The 18,889-nt window shown below is 46.4% G+C and overlaps 1 protein-coding gene across 1 annotated transcript in view; it reads left to right on the top strand.

The window, feature by feature from the left end:
* Positions 1-550: 550 nt before the first annotated feature.
* The window catches only part of DAAM2 (dishevelled associated activator of morphogenesis 2), a 121,172-nt gene continuing 102,833 nt past the window's right edge, over positions 551-18,889 (top strand). Inside the window, exon 1 of the mRNA XM_077765012.1 lies at positions 551-568. The gene's annotated coding sequence lies outside the window, so the exon portion shown is untranslated. The remainder of the gene's footprint in view (positions 569-18,889) is intronic.

The following is an 18,889-nucleotide window of genomic DNA, read 5'->3' as shown; positions in this document are numbered from 1 at the left end:
GCACCTCCACGCTTCTCCCCCCTGCTTTCTCTGCAGCGCCGAGAGTGCGGACTGGAAAGGCGGCCCCTCCGCGGGCTGCCTGTTGTGTTTCTGCACCGTGTTTGCGGGAGCCGGCGGCACTCGAGGGGCCCCCCGGGGCCTGTGTGCGTGTCTGTGTGTCCGGGGCGTGATTTGCGTGTGTGTCTGTGTCTGTCTGTCTGTCTTGGCACATCTGGGCACAGGAAATGTCTTTGGAAAACTTTTTTGTAAANCGAACTGACATTTTTTTAGTGGTGGCTTTGCCCCGAGCTCAGCTTTGTGCCTTCATTCGGGTGATTTAACTCTTCCAAGCCCCAGCTCCCACTTGCAAGCCTGGCCTCTGGCCAGCAGGCAGGGCAGGGGGAGCGGGAGGTTCTTGCTCTCAGCCGCAGTGGGGGACCTTGAGCGAGGGAAGGAGCATCCCAGAAAGGGGGTCCTGACTCCGGGACCTTGGCACTTGCGACGGCCGCCCAGCCTCCTGCTGTGGCCCTGACATCAGGTAATGGGACTTTGACTTCGCCGAGGAAGGCAGGATCCGGTCTGGAGGCAGGTAATTGTAAGGAGGAGGAGGAGGAGGAGGAGGTGGTGGGGCCAGGACGCTGCGGTACTGTGGCGGGTCCTGACCCGGGAGTGGGATGGAAGCGTCTGTCACATGTGCCCACGGCAAGGGACGCGCCTGGTTCTCGGGGAGCGAGCGCCGCGGTGCCCCAAACAAGATGCAAGCTCGTAACATAAAGAGACATGTCTGAACTGTGGGGTGGAGGAAGGGGGGTGGTGGGGGAGAGGGAGAGAGATTTTTATCAAAATTGAACACAGATTGCTGAGGTCTGGGCTTGATTTAACTCTTCTCTCTCTGCCTTGGCCACTTTTCCACAGCTCTGTGGTGGATTTGCAAAGTTCCTGGGAAGGTAGAAAGGCAGATTATGCCTCTCCAGGGAAGAGTCCCTGGAGGCTTTCCTTGAAGTCTACCAGGGAATGAAAGCAACTTCCCATCTTTGGAAAGTTTAGTTTTGTGTTTCTCCCTCTTCCGGGTTTGGTGTCAGTTTCTTGGATTTCTTTGAAAAGTGGGCTGCTGGAGGGGATGGATTTTCCCTAGGAAGTAGAGGAGGATTGTGCTCTCAGAATATGGGGGGTGGGGGTTATGGGCCGTGCGGGCCCACCAGCCCTGGATTGCCCAGTGCACGGTGCTGGTTGTCGGTGGTTGGGCCCAAGAACCAGTGACCACATGGAGAGCCTTTTCAGCTCTGCCCTAGCCTGGTCTCTGGTTTTACATTTTGCAGTAGAGCCAGCATTTGGGTGGGAGGAAGATGGCTGGACTGTCCCTGTGTCCTCAAAAAAAACTGAGAGACTGAATGGGACAGGGAGGAAATCTAGATGTAAAAACGGACCCACAGGAAGTTCTAGATTTGGGGTGGATTTTAGAAATTATACAGATTGACCCTTAGGGAAGTGCTATAAAAGACTGAGCGGACAGCAGTGTCCGAAGTAGACTTGTTTTGCTTCAGGAGTTATGTCTTCGCCTGCAATGTGATGAAGAAGAAGGAAACCATCCCAAGGGCAGTGTAAACAAAAGTGCACGTAAACAGGGGTAGCTGGGTACCGCAGCACGCACGTGCAGGCTCATGCTTATTCGTTTGTCAGCGTGCGGGGACGGTTCTGGCTTCGGGCGTGACAGCACACACAGTCCGTTTCTCCTCTGTGCTGGGAGCGGCATCCGACTCCAGGTGGCTCTTCCTTTACAAAACACAACTGCGCTATTATGGTCTTGTTGCCTGCTAGTTGCATGCCCACTGCTAAGTTGTCAGAGCTGTTCCTCCGCATCCTGGGACGCCCAGTGAATACTCGTGCCCCCATCAGGACAGAAAGAGGAGAGAAACTTCTCTTGGGCGTTAGAACTCTGAAGAAAGTCTGGAGTTCAGGAAGCGGGAGGCAGAGAGGGCAGAACCGGTAGGGAGGCCTGTGAATGTGTTTTCTTTTGGTGAGTGTGGGGGAGGTGGAAAGCCTACTGCTTTCTGTGGGAACATGTTCTCTCCCTGGTCTGCTTTCCCAACCCCCCGCCCCCAGAGTTTTTGAAACTAAACAGGTTAAACTCTGCTGACTAAAGAACCTCGGATCCAGGGGTAAAGGCAAGGGCAAGTCTATCTGCAGGTGGTTAAGAGGCTGCGAAATCATCAATGAGGCACAGGCTTGTTTCTTTGATTTTAGTGGAGCCAGTGCGAGTACCAATTTTAAACATTCCTACTCATTCCCAATATTTGCAAATAGAAGGCTGAAGACCCAGGGGCAGAGGGGACCCAGAGGAAATGGACTCTTGGAAATACTCTTGTCTCAGCAGAGGAGTTCTCCGCACCAGCCGGGGGCTTTCATCTCTTTCATGGTGTGGGGTTTCTCTGGAGGGTCTGTGGGATTCTAACCCTTCTGGGGTTGCTGTGGGAGACATTTCAGCAACTTCAGACCCAGGTCAAATTCCCGGGCCGCTGATCTCCCTGCCTCTTCTATCACTGCCAGCTCCTGGCCTGCTCTTGGGTCATCTCTGAGATCAGAATACTTAGGGTGCATTCTCAGGCTCCCCTGAAGGTCCGAAGGGCAAACGCACCTGGCAGGGAAGAACAGCTTGGCTTTGAGAGCAGAGAAGTCTCCACAGCCAGAGCCTCTGTGTTTGGGGATCCCGTGTCCTTCAACACTGAACTTGAAGTGTAGCCTGGCAAGATGGAAAGAGTGCAGACCCCAGAGAAAACTGCCCTGGGAGAGAATTAGGAACCTGGCGTGTAGGTTACTTACTCCTTCTGAGTTTCAGCTTCCTCATCTGTGAAAGGAGGATTACCCCACAAGGTTATTACAAAAATAATATTTATGGACAAGAGCTTAGAACAGAGCTAATGTTGTAGATCCTTAATAAAGGGACTAGCATAATTTTGTTTCTTCCCTTTTCAGGAATCAGGAGTCCAGGTTTTGGGGAAAGGACCTCTCCCCAAATCTGGCTACATGTTTTCCATTATTGGAGGCCAGTGGGTGGCAGTCTTAGGGCCCAGGTCACCCATATTTCTGCCCTCTAGAGACGGTGACCAGTGGGGATTATGCATGAGCATGTGGGAAGAGATAGCAGGCATCCTGCATATCTGGCATGAAAACCACTTCTGTGGTAGAGATCTCTCAGGAGGGAGAAAGTTGTATGTGTGTGATGGGGGCAGGGCAGGAAGCTTAAGAACCAGGTGAGTCTTGTAGAATCAGCCTGAGGTTGGAGATTGGTTAGGCAGCCAACCCCAATGGGTTGTAAAGAATGGAAGTTCAGCTATCGGTAAGCATCTCTGGTGCGTGTGGGGGTAGGGAGGCTGCCCCCGGTTGATACACTGCCTCGGGGAGTTGGCTAGTCCAACGGACAGTGCTAGGGAGGGCAGCTGCAGGTTCTCATGGCCCATCTCAGAGCTTCTAAGTTATCCTTCAAGTTGACATTTAAGATGTTGAAGATCACATTTGTTTCTGTTTTGTTCAAGCTCTCTCTTTAACTATGGCCTGGGATGACTTTTCAGAGGCACAGCCAGTGGCCAATTTCTCTTGAGATGGCCCAGATCGGGGGATCAGTGAATTCCTCGCTCCTGGCAGTATCTGTTTCTCCAGCTCCCTTCTCACATTTTTTGGTTTGTTTGTTTTTTGTTTCATTATGAGGTTATAAAACTGCACTGTCAANGGGGGAGGAAGCTTTTTCTTTGGATTTGTGTGTGTTGTTATGCTAGTAATATGCAAGGTTTATCAGACTATGGGTGTTAACAGGTGTCATAGGGTTCTTTCTGGGTCTCCTGTCCACAGTAAAAAAGCAAACCAAAGGGGGAAAAAAAAGGACCTAGAAAAAATAAACTTTAGGCAGTTTGGTATCTCTCTGAGTCCTGGCCAGAGGGAAGCTGAGTTATCTGTAGGATGTCTCACGGTTCTGTGGAAGGAGCATCTAAATCAAGTAGAACCAGGTTTGAGTTCTGGAATCCCCAGGTCCCAAGCTATTCTTCCTTTCTGATCCTTTTTCATCTGTCAAATGGAAACCATGACTCTTTTTACTTCCCAGGGTGGTGCTGAAGATGAAATAATATATGGGAAGGATCTAGTGAAGTGCTCAGCACTTAGCAAAATTGTTAGTGCCTTCTCCCTCTCTGGTTCTAAGTTCAAGAAAATACATAGCTTTGGACATTTGCCCATGAGTTAAAGCAAATAAGCTACTTATTCAAGGCTTAACAGCAGTGCTCAAAGGTCTGCTATCTCAGCCTGGAGATGGAGACCTTTAATACAAAAGTGAGGTGACACAGATCAGTGTTCCTTATGTCAAACAAATAGCAGCCCCATGTGATCCTCTCCTGGAAGAAAGGAAAGGTCACCAGCTCACTGACCCATGAACCCCGGCTATTAGCGAACCCTCCTTACAGCTTGTTTTGGAAATCCCAACTGCTGGCTTGGTTCAAAGAATCAAAGTCAAAACTGGAGAGAGAAATCATTAAGGCAGTACCTAACATTAAAACGGAATAATAATGACACGGTAACAATAGCACCCTACATTTATGTAACGGTCTATAGTTTGAAGGGCATGTGGCCTCTTTTCATCCTTAGAACAATCCCATGAGATTGGCATGCACCATGTTGTACAGCTCAGACTTTGAGAGCTTAAAAGACTTCCCCTATTTCACGCCATAAGTGAGTGGAAGAAACAGGAGGGGGGATGGTTGCCTAAGCAGTTCTGTCGCAACCCTGGCTACACCTTAGAATCACCTGGGAAGCTTGTAAAAGTGTCAAAACCTGGACCTTCCCCAGACCAATTAAATTAGAATCTCTGGGGAGTGAGGCCCAGGCATTAATAGTTTTGCAAGTTCTCCAAGTGATCCGAAGTGTGAGTGAGAGCTTAAGGTATAAGGGAGGAGTGAAGAGTCCCAAGAGTCGGGGTAGCAGCCATGGGTGGGAAAAAAAACAAAACACAGCCAACACTTTGCTTGGGTTAAGCTTCCTGAGGGCAGGCACTTGTGTGGTGCTCCCCGTATCCCCATAACCCTGGGTCATGCCGGGTACAAGGTGGACACTCAGTATTTGTTGGCTAAATGAATGAATGAGTGAACAATCTACTGTAGATTAGAAGCCAGGAATTTCAACAGCCAAATCCAGCCTGCTGCCTTGTTTTATAAGTAAAGTTTTATTGGAACCCGGCCATGACATTTGTTTATATATTATCCATGGCTGCCTTCATGCTAAAAGGGCAAGAGTTGAGTGTTGTGATAAAGACTATATGGCTTGCAGAGCTGAAAATATTTACTGTCTGGCCCTTTCACAGAAAAAGTTTGATGGCTCCTGCTCCTCTGGACCTCAGACATGAACAGAAAGTATATCTTAGGGAGGAACAGGACAGCATGGTGGTCAAGAATGTGGGTTCTAGAATCAGACAAACCCGTGGTTGCATTTGACTCCCCTACTTACCTGTTGTAAGACCTGGCATATTATTTACCTCTCTGAGTCTGTTTTCTTACCTGCAAAAGGGGAATGATAATAATACGGCTCTAGCAGGATGGTTGAGAGGATTGTCAGCCCCTGGCCTTGAGGAAGCACTCAACAAATGTTAGCTGTTGCTGTAATGGTTGTAGTTACTGGCAATTAACCAAGTGAAAGGAAAGGAATAGATTAAAGTCAAAACCAAAATCCAGTATTACAGACAGAATAAGGGATGTGGTAGCAAAGATAATGAGCTTGCGTGATGAAGAAAAAGTGGTTTCAGAGGTAACGGGTGTCCTTTTAAGACGGCACAGGTCAGGCCCCTGGGTGTGTGAGTGCTGTGCTCCTGAATGTCTGACGGCTGTGTTGACCAGCAATCCCCATCATTCCTCAGGAGATAATTTACGTTTTGTTGCACTTCCTCTGGTCACAAGCATATCCTACTTCTGTATTCTTATTCATAGGTTTGTCTGCCTGAAAGGCCCTTCCCCAATCCTTGTCTTCCTGGTCCACTTGCTTGCTCAGGTGTCTGCTTCCCCCCCTAATGCCCTTTGCAAGGCTTTCCCCCTCCTCCTCACTCCTACAAACATGGTGCACAGCTCTGTCATAACATTTAACACATTGCATTAGTAGGCAATGAAGAACTGAATCTCCTTCATGCCTCCTACATGTTTGGAGCTCATAAAAGTCAAATTGCATTGTTAAATCCACACCTGGTGGCCAAACAATGTCAATTAGACTCTTGGTTCAACTCAATGATTATCTGAATTAAGTATTAAGGAATGAGTAAGGCTTTGCTTGGGTGCTAATGGGATTGCAAGAGGAAATCTCCAAAGTGAACCATATAGAGAAGAACTACCCAGTTTATAGACCATGTGGACCATCTCTGTACTTTCTGTTGGTTCCTGCCCTCTGGAACACCTCTCCTGAGGGGTAACCAAGGACAGGGATAGATGGAAGAAACATAAAACCAAGCCTTTGGCTTTTTGTCAGCAGATGTGGTGAAAAGTTGGGTTTTGGCTTCTCTGGGCTTTTCATGTATATGTGCCAAGATAATTGGGAGTTGGCTTGCTATGGTCAGCATTGCCATTTGACTACAGAACATGTTGCATAATTTTTATAGATTTTGGTGGCAGATTTGTTTTGATGGCAGGTACATATTGTGTGTGGAAGAATATTAACATAAAGTTCTCTTCTAATAATTGAGGGGAGGGCACAGAAAAATCTTGGCCTTTCAATCAACCTCCAGTGGACAGTTAGGGGCTGCCCTGACTGAGGTGATGGGAGGAGAGGGAATGAAATAATAATTTTATATGGGACCCCACTATGCACATGGCACTATGCTGATAATTTTAAAGAGCATATTCTTTGATTTTTTCCAAGTTATGAATAATTCTTACTTGCTTAAACAAATGAATGGGTATCCTCTAGAAATACAAAAAGACAAGTGGAAAATGAATACCCCCTCCACATCCTTGTAATTAATGTCAATAGCCTAGGATTATATGTCTCAATTTTTCCTTTGTTCATACAAATACCTGCAGGTGTGTATTCAGGCATAGCAGGATGTTGTTTGAATGTTTTTCATGAAACTGAATCTAACTGCACATCACTCTGCAGCGAACTTTTCTTCCCCTTGAGCATCTATCAAGGTTATCCCTGCAATGCATCAAGCTTCTTTTAATTTTTTCTGATTTCTTTAGGCCGAGACATCCACAGCTCCATATATTTGAGATCATGCCATTCTCATAGGGGTATTTATTTTTCCATCAGTCAGTTATTAAACATGGTTTCATCCTGATGATCACCAGTTTGGGTCCGCAGGTCTGACATATCAAGCATCCATCACCCAGGAAAGCTGCATTCTGTCACTCAGGCTGAATTATTGATGTACCTAGCCCTGGTGACCATCTGGGATGTGACTGGATGTTTTGTGTGGTCCTCGTTTGTCCCCTGGGGAAGCTAATGAGCATCAGGCCCTGTGGCCACTCCTCCCCCATCTCATCAGTTTAGCCTTCCCTGCTTGGTTCTACGCCATCACTGACTATGCAGGAAGACAGTAGAAAATATCAAAGACTGATACATTCAATGGGAGAACCATCCCAATGGAACAAATCAGGCAGTGTATAGGTGTGAGGACTCTACCCTCAGATCTCCTGATTGGGTCCAAATCCCCGAGTTGTGGGCATATGCTGTGCCACCCTGACCCTCGCTCTGGCCTGACCCCCGTGACAGGTGGTGCTGGCGGTGGTCAGCCCACTTAAGAGAGTTGCCCTGCCTACCATCACTCCTGTCCACACTCCCCTTCTGGGTCACCTGCATCCAGTGAGTGGTGGGAGTGATGAAGGCCTGGCCTCTCTAGACCAATGTGGGCAGATTCTAAAGGGCAGCCCAGCACCAGGGTTCCACATGGGTTGACTGAGGCTGCATGGTGGGATGATTACCTCTGTTCCACAGGTAGTTGATTCCAAGAGCCCTTCCAAAATAACCCCTGCCTGCTCCAGAAATATTGACTGTTTCATATCAACTCGTTCTGCAACAGCCCTTTTCTTTTCTTTTGTATTTTTGTATTTTGCATTTTGTATTTTTTAAAATGTAAATCCAAGTAAGTTAACATCTAGTGTAATGCCAATTTCAGGAATAGAATGTAGTGAATCGTCACTTACGTATAACACCCAGTGCTCATCCCAAAAAGTGTCCTCCTTAATGCCCCTCACCCATTTAGCCCATCCCCTCACCCAGCACTCCTCCAGCAACCCTCACTTTGTTTTCTGTATTTAAAAGTCTCTTATGGTTTGCCTCCTTCTCTGTTTTTATATTATTTTTGCTTCCCTTCCCTTATGATCCTCTGTTTTGTATCTTAAATTCCACATTGGAGCAGTCCATTATTTTCTAGGTAATTATTGGTAGCTCTTTTAGAAGATGACACAGTGCATTCTTGTGCTCTATTCTGTGTATTTTTTAGGTGAGATCCAACTATGTCTCCTTACAAATAGAGTGGTGTCATAACCGGACAGATGGAACAAAATGTTTTCATTTTTACTGCCAAATTTTCATTTGCCCCTGCCTCCCCATGCTAGGCTGATGGGTGTGGGTGTATCTGTGTAGAAGATGGCTTTGTCGCCATGCTGTCTGGAGATTGGGGGCTGGTTGAATTGACCTTTGGGAGCTCCTTCGCATCTTGCCAATGTTCCTGTAATATGGAGGGGCGCGGTCTCAAGAACCCTGCTGGCCCACTGGAGGCTGCCTTCCTGGCCTCATATCACATAGATATCCATGTCATGCCTGCACGGGTCTATGCCAGATCTGATTTGCCCTGAGTGGGTGTTTGTTTCTTTCTGTTTCATCCTAAGCATGGAGCAGCCTTTGGTGCTGTGTTGAACATTTTACCTTTTGGGTCACAGACTCTGATTGTCTGCCCGTGTGCCAAAGCAAAGCTTCCCTGAGTGAGGGATGCTCCATGTGCCAGACTCAGGGACCTAGACTCACAGCTCAATGTCTGACCACATTCCTGGAGGACAGTGTCAACCCTTCCTCACTTCCTCCCAAACACCGCAATCCCCAGCCTCAAGGTTCCAGGACCAGGTGGCAAGGGAAGGGAGTCAACTCCAGGTCAGCAGTAACATGGGTCAGTATTTCCATGCTGCCAGAGGTGGCTTTGAAGTTAGTTTGAAGCAAACTCAGAGTTTCTGTGGACTTGGGGCAATAGTAGACCCAGGCCATCTTAACCCTTCTTTTCTTTTTAATTTCAGTCAATCTATCTATCAGTCTGTCACCTGTCATGTGGCACTGGCTGGGAGCTGCCCCAAGTTAGGAATTGCCTTTCCTAGACACACAGATGATCATTTCCCATCACTGCTGCCCTGAACGGGTCATGTTATTGATGTCTGTGACTGTATAGGTGAAAGCTGTGACTGACAGAGTTGATAGACCAGATTTAAGAGCACAACCCCTGGGTTTGAATTCAGGTTTTAGTTCTTGCTAGCTGTGAGGCCATGCATGAGTTACTTTACCTCTCTGGGCCTCAGTTTCCTCATCTGTAAAATAGATTGTGATGAAGATAACGTTCATGCATGTTTTGGCAAAGAAAAAAAAAGAAGTACTTGATGCGATGGCTGAAACATAGGGAACACTAAGAAATGTCCAGGATGATGAGGATGGCGGACAGCAACCAAGTCTCATTAGCCTGCTTGCCCAGCATCCTGCACAGTGCCTGACACAGAGCTACAGGGTTGGAGGGGGGCAACACCCATTTATTAAATAAAATATCCCACTGGCTTTTGCTAAGTGTCTGCCCACTTAGTCTGATCTACTCTGTACCAAAAGAGAAATACATCTTGCATTTAAAATTTTTTTTAACTTTTTATTGAAGTTTAACATGACTCCAAAACTACAGTTTATAAGTATATAGCCCAATGGATTTTCACCCACTAAGCACACCTGTGTAGTAAGCATCCAGATAAAGAAGCAGAATATTCTAAAGCCCCCACCTCCCAACTGTCTCTGAGCTTAGAAGCCTCCATGCCCCATTTTGGCTACTCCCCTTCCATAATCCTGACTTCCAATGCAGTTGATTAGTTTTGCCTATTTTTTTAATGTTTATTTATTTTTAAGAGAGAGTGTGAGCAGGGGAGGTGCAGAGAAAGAGGGAGACACAGAATCCAAAGCAGGCTCCAGGCTCTGAGCTGTCAGCACAGAGCCCAACATGGGGCTTGAACCCCCAAACCATGAGATCATGACCTGAGCGGAAGTCGGACACTCAATCAACTGAGCCACCCAGGTGCCCCCGGTTTTGCCTATTCTTGAACGTCCTATAAATATAATCATACAGTGTGTACTCATTGGTGTCTGGCTCCTTTGTCTCAGCATAGTGTTGTTGTGCAGGCCATTCATCGTCACTGTCATGTAGTATTCTGTTATGTGACCATCACACTTGATGGCATCCACCCTTCCGTTGATGGGCATATGGCTAGTTTCCAGTTTGGAGGCTGTTGTGAACAGTGTTGCTGTGAGCATTTGTGTCCTTGTCCTTGGGTGAACCCACAAATGCATTCCTGTTGGTATGTCCTAGGAGTGGAGATGCTGGATCCCAGGGAATGCGTGTGGTCAGCTTCAGGAGGTGCTGTTAGTTTTATGAAGTGGTTGTGCCATGTTTTCCATGTTCTGTAAAGAGGAAGAAGCAGTTCCAACTTGGAAGGGCAGAGGCTTGAGGCCCAGTAATTTACTGGTTTTCCTGAGATGTTTATATCATTCGTGCCCTTTTAGTCTGAGATTTCATGTGTTCCAGAAAGCCCACTGCAGGTAGGTGTGTCCTGTGTACCAAGCACTGGGCTGGGCGTTTCCGCTCATTCTACTTTCTACAATAGCCCCATGAGATGAGATGAGTGTTACTACCTTCTCTTATAGATGAGGAAACTGAGGCTTGGAGGGGTTGAGTGGCTTGCCTAAGATCACACAGGAAGAAACTTTCAGAGCCGGGATATAAGACAGATGTCCTTGGACCTAAAGTTCATACATTTTGAGAAGTGATGGTGAATAGTTTGGGCTTCAGTGCTAACACTAGACAGAAATATGGACACCGATGTGGAAGCTGTCCCCTTTGATCCTGGGCCAGTTACAAGATGGTGGCAGTGAGGAGACACTCTGTAAAAAGGAGCAGGAAGAAGTCTACTCAATGACCTTGAGAAGCCAAATTGTTTTCTTGCCCTGGGGGCTGTTGGAAAAGGTCATAAATTTCCTGGAAGGCGAGGACAACCATGTAATTTACTGTCTAAACCTGGACTTGTTTAAGAGTGAAAGGGTCACTGGAGGGGACACTGGCTAAGCAGGCATCCATTGGCACTGTCCGAGTAAATGTCCCAGGTCAACTGGGACATACCCTCCCCCCTGGGAACCTGAGTGGGCATTGCTCTCCTGGTCAGCAGGGCCTACAGGTTCTTTTTAACTCTTTCAGAACACTGTGTGTCTGGAGTTTGCCCCCATGTGATGTGCTTCTAGTCTCCTCTGCCGATGCTAAAACAGTGTCTGGCTTTCTTCCCCACTGCATACCATTCCTTGCTCAGATAAGGCTCTGACAAGGTGAGTTTCTTTTGACAGATCTAGTTACCGCTGAGATGCATATGGTAACAGACTAGAAGGCTCCAAGAACTCTAAGACTGTGCTTTAGTCACTGTGGTATTTGTGGCAACTAATTGGGTGATGGGCACAGAGTTAGCACCTAGGGAATACTTGTTGAAGGCATATATCACTTATCCATATGCTTATTCATTCATTCACAGTTCATAGAACAAGAGCTTAGTTTAGATATTTTTATCTTTTAAAAACTGTGTATTTTGAGAGTGGGAAGGGGGAGTGAGGGAGAGAGAGGGGGAGAGAGAGAGAGAGAGAGAGAGGGAGAATCCCAAGCAGGCTCCATGCTCAGCTTGGAGCCCATTGCAGGGCAGGATCTCATAACCGTGAGATCATGACCTGAGCTGAAATCCAGAGACTGATGCTTAATGGACTGAGCCACCCAGGCATCCTCTTTCCTCTGTTTGTTGTTGTTGTTGTTGTTGTTGTTGTTGTTGTTGATCTGGCTCCTATTCCACTGGTCCAGGAAGAGACGTCAGTTGTGTGGATGCATGTGCATACAGGCAAAGGAGAAAGCATAAAAAACACCAACTTAATGAGTAGCAAAGATGTTGTATTGTGGGAATTTGGTGTCAGAGTCTAGGTTGGAATATCAGCACCTACTAATTAGCAGAACTTCCTTAGAGAAGGAATTTAACAGTTTGGCCTTTCTGAGCCCGGGGTTTCATCATGTGTAATATGGAAATGCCAGTAATACCTGTGGTGTAGGAGTGAAGGAGGTCTGTGTGCCGTAGGGGACATGAAAAGTACAAAGTGCCAGGTGACTCATAGCTATCAGTGGTGGTGGTAGTTCAACAATCATCTGAGAAGTGCTGGTGAGAGGCACTGCGTGCTAAGGGAGTGCTGTGACCAAATTCACTGCCCTCCCCANGAAAGCCCATGTGACCTGGAGCTTTCATTAATAAACAAGGAAGGGATCAGCAAATTCTTCAAGGCCTTGGGGATTTAATGTGGGTGTCAGAGATAAGGATGCAAAGGATAATTAATTTCTCATTAAGTGCACAGCTGCATTTTCACCAGAACAACAGCGAGAAGCACTTAAGTGCTTATGTATTTCTAGCCAGCAGTAGCTTTGGTGTAGCCTAGTGGCTCCTAGTGTAGATTCTGGGGTCAAATTGCTAGCATCCAAATTTAAATTCCACCACTTCCAGAACTATATCCTCCCTGAGACTCAGTTTCCTCAAAACTGAGTAAAGCAGGGGGCACCTGGGTGACTCAGTCAGTTGGGCATCCAACTTCAGCTCAGGTCATGATCTCACAGCTCGTGGGTTCAAGCCCTGCATTGGGCTCTGTGCTGACAGCTCAGAGCCTGGAGCCTGTCTCAGATTCTGTGTCTCCCTCTATGTCTCTGAGCCTCACCTGATCATGCTCTGTTTCTCTGTCTCTCAAAAATAAATAAGTGTAAAAAAATTTTTTTTAAAAACTGAGTAAAATGGGGATAGTAATAGTATTTACCCCAAGGAAGGACAAAATTAATACTTGTAAGGTACTTAGAATAGTGCCTGGAACATGGTATGTACTCTGTACATCTTTATTATTGCTGTTTGCCAAATAATTTGCTTTCCATGGGAATACTAAGCACTATGTGGTACTGATGCAGTACACAGAGGAGGCAAGATCCTTTTGAGGTGGTGGGGAGGACGTCAGGGAAGGCTTCATGGAACAGAAGCATCTCAAAGTATTTTCTAGAGTTCTGTGCCCTGAGCAAGAAGGTTTATTTCCACATTTACTCTGGTCTTCAGGCTTGGAAAAGATTTAATGTGAAAAAAATGCCTTCTCTTAAGAAACATAATCAAACACCTTCTGAAACTTTGAAGTTGAATAAGATACGGTCTCTATCCTCATGCATTTCCAAACTAGTTCATCCATTCTTGAGCCAGGGACAGGAGGTATTAAGCTGAGTCCTCAAAGTACTAACAGTGTTGTCGAGGAAAGGTCCAGAAGCAAAGAGTACTATTCCATGACATCGATGCTATGAGAGGGAGGTGTTCAAAGTGGAGAAACTCAGATTCCATTTAAGAGTGTTTGGGAATGCCAGGAAGTTGTGAAATCTCCTTCCAGGCCTCTGTTATTAGAGGAGCGATTTGATCTGTTGGGATGGTAAGTACGTGGTACTTCCTGCAGCAGGAAGATGGACAGATGGTCCCTTCAGTTCATTTGTGATGTCCACCTCGTGTGCCTCTTACAGGGGAAGGGCACAGTGAAAACATTCTAAACTTTTCCTGGACAACGTTGACAAGGTCTAAAAAGATATATCCCCGACATTGCCCAGGGATTGCTGGGATTCCTGCGTCATGTGCTTCCTCTCTGAAGTTAGGGCTTGTTTGAAAAATCCCTGCCTCAAAGCCAGTATGCAAAAGGAAGTCTTCCCTCTGCCTGCATCCACAGCTCCCACTCCCTCTCCAGGATTTACAGTGAGAAAGTGATGAACTTCAACTTGTCCAAACTTTTACAAATTAAAAGAAATTTTTCTTTGGTTTTTAAAAGCAGGCAAATGTAATTCTTTTTTTTAAATTGTTTTTTTTACAAATAGTTTATTGTCAAGTTGGTTTCCATATAACACCCAGTGCCCTCCTCCATGCCCATCTCCCCCCTCCTCCCCCACACCCATCAGTCCTCAGTTCTTAGCATTCAAGAGTCTTTCATGGTTCAGGCAAATGTAATTCTAACAGTAAAATGATGCAATAGAATAATTAGCATCGGAAAAGATGTTCAACTTTACTTGGACCCAAGGACATACCATACACTGAAATCACAGGAAGACATCATTTCACACTTACCAGATTCCTCCGTCCCGCAAATTATACTCTTTGCATTGAATGTAGAGCCAACGATAACTCTCGTTCACTAATGGGGAGGGGTTTACATTGTTGTGCACACTTTGGAGAACAATTAGGTACTATCTAGTAAAATTAAAGATGCACTTGCCACATGACGCAGAAGTTTCATTCTAGGTAAATCTGTAGGAAGTCTCATACCTACGAAAAGGAGCTGTGTTCAGGAATATTCACTATGGCATGGTTTTTAAGAGTTGGAAATCAACCCAAATTTCTGTTAACCAGAAGACCAGTTAAACAGTTTGATGTGTACATATAACGGAATATTATGCATTACGGTGAAGAAGATGAACAGATTATGCTAGTGAGATACAATATGAAGTGGAAGTAATGTTGAGTGGAAAAGCAAATTATGGAAGGATGCCATTCATATTGAATTTAATATACCAAACAATATTCTATTTTACTTACAAATATTTGTATGTATAATTAAGTATAAAAACATGTTTGCTGGGGTACCTGGGTGGCTCAGTAGGTTAAGTGTGCAACTCTTGATTTCCACTTAGGTCATGATCTTATGGTCCATGGGATCCATCCATCTCTGAGTCTGTGCTGACAGTGTACAGCCTGCTTGGGATTCTCTCTCTCTCTCTCTCTCTCTCTCTCTCTGCCCCTTCCCCACTCATTCTCTCTCTTACTCACAAAATAAATAAACATTTAACACACACACACACACACACACACATTTGGAATAACCAGTAAATTCAGAAAAGTGGCTCCCTCTAGGGAAGGCAGGCAGGAAGACCAGGGAGGGGTAAGAAGGGGCTGGCTCCATTTATACCTGGAATCTTTTCTTTCTTGTACTGAGTAATGGCTGCACAAATGTTTATTACTACCTATTTCTTTAGAAGTTAAAATGTTTTTAATTAAAAGAGTTCATTTTTAAAAACGGGCACAGACCTCTACCCTGTCTTCTCTGCCTGTTGGCAAACAGGCACGCTGAAGAGAGAATAGGAGGGCACTTCCCATTTGCTCCAGGTTCTTCTGGGAAATTTTACATAGATGCAATCATCTTCAAACGGGCTGTTCTCCGGACATCTACCCTGGGCCCTGTGGTAATCCCCGGTTTTGAGTTACAAATTGTGACCTTTTTTTTTTTCTGATATGTGGCTTTGTTGGGATCATATTTTGATATATTAGTAAAATGCAAAATGGGGTCATGCTAATAGAAACCAAACATCAGCTCCCTGGCTCATTTTCCATATAGCAAATTGTTGGAGACTTCTCTCATCCCACCCCTTCCTCAGAGTTCCTGGGATTTCTTACACGTGCTGGCAAGTGGCCACAAGCATCATCCTGACATCCTTGTGATAAGGACATGGGACCAACAGTCTCAAGTATTTCTCATTGCCCTCGGGTGAAAGGATCTCCCTCTCCCACCATAACCGCCTGGTTTCAGTGGAGTTTGCCATCCCTCGGGCTTCTGTTAAATACAGCCACTGCTCTGTAACACTTGCAAATATCCTGCCCCAAAGTGGGAAAGTGCCTACTGCCAGGAATTGCTTCCCTTTCTTTTACTGGACAATGAAGCCATGCTGGCTTCTTCTCTGGGTGCTTATTGAAATCCAGTTGATTCAGCTCTTTTATGTGCCTTGCTCTTTGTTCCAGCCCCCTCTCCCTCGGAATCTGGTCCAAGCCCAATCCAAGTGACACCAACTGTGTTGGCCTTGAGTGCCCTGTCCCGTATTGCACAGCCCTGTGTCCTTGACCAGGCTCATGAACCTCGGTGCTCAGTTCTGCAACAGCGAACCCCTCTTGCGGCTGTGGTGCTTGCACTGGGACTTAAGGCTGCAGATGGCTTTCTTCCCTGCCTCCTGTTTATTTATACATCATATAATTCACCTTAATTAAAAGGAAGAAAATCACACAAAATTGGGACTCTTGGGAGCAAATCCTGGGTAGAGGGTGGCTCTGAGAGTATACATGGTAGTCTGCATCAGTTGGGCTCTGGGCAGGAAATGGTTGGCACTCCCAAATTAGTTTAATTGATATGAACATAATGAGAGGACTATCTGCAGAGAGATAAGGTCCTAGAGGAGATGGTGAGACACCCAGGGATGAGCAACGACAGGAAGGTGTCAACAGTACTGCGCCTGAAGGGGTTAGGGGGAGAAATGTGTTATCAGAGCCCTGTGCCAGCTGAAGCTGAAGGGTTCAGCCCCCTTGGCAGGAACTGTGGCCCTAGAGGAGCACCACCACTGTCAGCAGAGAGGGAATGGTGGAATAAACACCTGCGGTCTCTCTCCTTCCACCCGCCAGTCCCATGCAGTTGCTGCCCTTGGGTCAAATCCCACTGAGCACTGGGATTCATCTGGGTGATTCATCCTGGAGAGGTAGGCCCCCTGGACAGGAGCATGGCAGAGAAGGACAAGGAGTGGAGGTCAAGGGGCAAACTGAGAATAGACAGAGCCTTGGATGTGTCCATGGGCATTCATCGTGTAAGTAGACAGACCAGGTATCATGGGGAGCCCCCTGTGATCCAAGTGTTGGGGCAGTTTGGGCTGTTTTTGGACTGGTTGACTCCAGGAGGCTTACGTGGGTAAACCAGGAAGGGGGTCTGGGAAGGAAGGAACTGATATTTGTGGTTATGGACCAGGTATTTTGTTCTGTGCTGTGAAAAAGGATGTTTTGAATGAGACTCGGGGACTGGCTATTTATCGTGTTCTAAATATTTTCCAGTCCAGAGAATGGAGGATGTGCCTACCACCTTAAAGTGATTGAGCTTGGCGGGCTCAGGCGGCGTGCTGGGGACTTGAGACCTGGTCTGAGCCCAATCCATGTGACACATGATGCTGGTCTTGAGCACCCTGACAGATAACCATGTGGATCTGAGGATGCACTTAGCTGGAGCTAACCATCCCAGAGTTTGCCTCCTGGTTCTGCCTCTGCCTGTGCTATTCATTACCCTCGCCCTAAGCTCACTTGAGCACCTCTTACCTCCTGTGAAGTTCACGGTAAATGTCAGAGAGGCAACTTTGAGTGGCCTGGCATTGTGGAGACATGTTCTTGAACTACTGTGGCAAAGTACAGAGAAAGGAGAAAAGAACATATCTGAGCCCATGGAGGTACAGGGTCCGCCCTTGAGAATTCTCAGTCCAGTCTGTGAATCAGGTTGTACGTACCCAGTGCATAGGGACACCTGCAAAGCACTATATCATGCAGAACTTCACAGTATACAAACAAAATGTGTAATCGACAAAGGATGGTAGAGGAACTGGAATCACTGAAGTTGGTGGGCTTTGGGGGTCGAAAGTCTCTATTCTGTCAGGTAGTAGCTGAGTGACTCCAGATAAACATTTGATATCTCTTGAGAGGCTTTAGGTTTTTTATCTGCAAAGCGGGCAAATGAAAGGTATTTTTCTCACTAGGCAACTGTGAGGACTGTATGGGAGCATCCATGTGAAACACAGTGCCTTGTGTGTAATAAATGCTTAATAAATGTTGGCTGTCTCAACATCATTTATTATTATTATTATTCCTGGAGGCAGTGCCAATCCCTGCTTGGAAAGAGGAACGATTACTCAAAATCCCAAAAGACCTGGCCTCTCCTTGAGTCTTTTAAGTTATCTAGTTCATTGCCCTTTTCCAACCAACTTCACAGGCCTCAATTCTTTGATGAGCACTTATGTCCCACGGAGGGTGAATGCTAAGGCCACTGTGGGGCTGGCCATCTACTTGATCCCCTCCAGGTGGGAATCATGAAATGTTCAGGGGAAAGCAAATCAGAAGAAGTCATCTAGGGTAACATTTCCCAAACTGCATTTGATAAAACACCAGGTTCTCACACAGTGGCCCTTGGGGGAGGAGTTCTGTGATTAAAGAAATGCAAGCAGTGTTCCTGCCCTCACCCACACAGGGCCGTTCATTCAGAGAAGCAGTCATAAGACGGGCTTCACATTGTTTAAACTAGTGGTCTCTCAATTTATTTATCTGAAGAAGGCTTTTTCCCTGGGACACCCCCATAGAACCGGTGTTTTGAACCATGTATCAGAGTTTGTATTCCACTACATGGGACAGAAAGCCGACTTGAGTGGCTCTGTCAACTAGGGTTCTTATTTTTCTTACACGAGTCCAGCATAGTCCAGAGTTGGCAGAGTGATGCCACAGTGCCATCACACACCTGGGCTCCCTCTCTCTCTCTACGTCAGCCTTCTTTCCAATGAGACTTTTGTCTTTGTGCTCACTGCCTCATGATTACAAAATGGCTGCCTCACCTCTAGCTTCACATCTGCATTCCAGGCAGGCAGGAAGAGAAAGACAAAGTACAAAAAGTGCATGCGAGTGAATGCCAAGCTCTCTTTAACGAGCTTTTTTTTCTGAAAGCTCTCTCCAGAAAGTGGCCAAAACTCTGTGAAGTAGTGACCTCAAGCTGCAAGGGAGGTTGGGGGAAGCTGAACAATTTTTAATTGGCCCCGCGGCTGCCTCAAACTAAAGCAGGGACCTAC

The sequence above is a fragment of the Crocuta crocuta genome, unplaced genomic scaffold (genome assembly GCF_008692635.1).
Source record: "Crocuta crocuta isolate KB4526 unplaced genomic scaffold, BGI_CrCroc_1.0 scaffold44, whole genome shotgun sequence".
Lineage (NCBI taxonomy): Eukaryota > Metazoa > Chordata > Mammalia > Carnivora > Hyaenidae > Crocuta > Crocuta crocuta.
This window is presented reverse-complemented; position numbering and strand designations above follow the sequence as displayed.